Genomic DNA, 1080 nt, shown 5'->3' on the forward strand with positions numbered 1-1080 from the left:
CAATTACCCGTACAGGTATTCTATCTTACTAAGTGCAAGTACCTTCTAAGGGTATACTATCATTAACCCTTAAAGTGCTAATCAATATTTTCCTTATCTTTCTTCTACATATGCAGGACTATCTGTCTACCCCCGCGGGCCTACTGCTTTTCCTTTCCTAAAACCTATCATTTTAAACTTAACTTCAATTTTATTTAAAGTACATCACTTTAGCATTTTATCCTCAACATTATAAAACATTCTATCACTATCTAACCTGCTACATACTATCTGCTATGTAAACATTACTGCAATCTAACTTCTTAAGGCAAAGTGCAACAAGTAAACATTCCCTTTAAGAGGGAAACTCAAGTCTTTTTCGAGGTTGTGCAAACAATCAACAAGTCAGTTATAAACTTTAAAACATTAGAAACTTTCACGTCGTCATCAGGAACAGTTTCTTCGCAAAGGCTTCTTTTTGTAAAACCAGTAGGGAGCACCTTTAAGAAGGTGCAAACTATATACAAGCATGTTCCAATCATGCACAGTTCATGATTCTGCAGTTCTTTGGTATAACAGTAGAAAACTTGTGCAAAAACAGGTGCAACTGAAACATAGGATCCCTTTAACGCGGGACCCCTTTAAGAAATAACCCTAGGCGGGTTCAGTACTTGGAAAAGCAGCAAGAAGAAAATGTTTTGAACTATTTACAGTTTTTCAGGGCTTCGAGGTTTATTGGTGATGCCAGTATGGGGGCAGTACCGGTGGGGGTAGTCCTGTTGGGTATCGGCTACCACCGGGTACTACATAGAGTGCGTCCTCACTCTGGATTGGGGTCTGTGTGCTCACAGTTCTTTGCTCTACTAAGGCACCAGCACATCTGGAGCACAGAACGACAGGTGCTCTTTCAGGAATGGCGGCGGTTGTTGTTCCTCTCACCTGGCCAGATGAGGGCGATGTTGAACAATGTGCAGCCTCTGGTGACAACGGCTCCGAGTCTCTAGGTGGCGATGGCAGGGAGTCGATGGGCACTAGGAGGGTCTTGTCAGTGGCCGGGGCAGATTCGGATTGCTTACCTGCCGCCGCGGCGTCTCCGGTGCC

The sequence above is a fragment of the Ranitomeya imitator genome, chromosome 3 (genome assembly GCF_032444005.1).
Source record: "Ranitomeya imitator isolate aRanImi1 chromosome 3, aRanImi1.pri, whole genome shotgun sequence".
In the NCBI taxonomy this organism is placed as follows: Eukaryota; Metazoa; Chordata; class Amphibia; order Anura; family Dendrobatidae; genus Ranitomeya; species Ranitomeya imitator.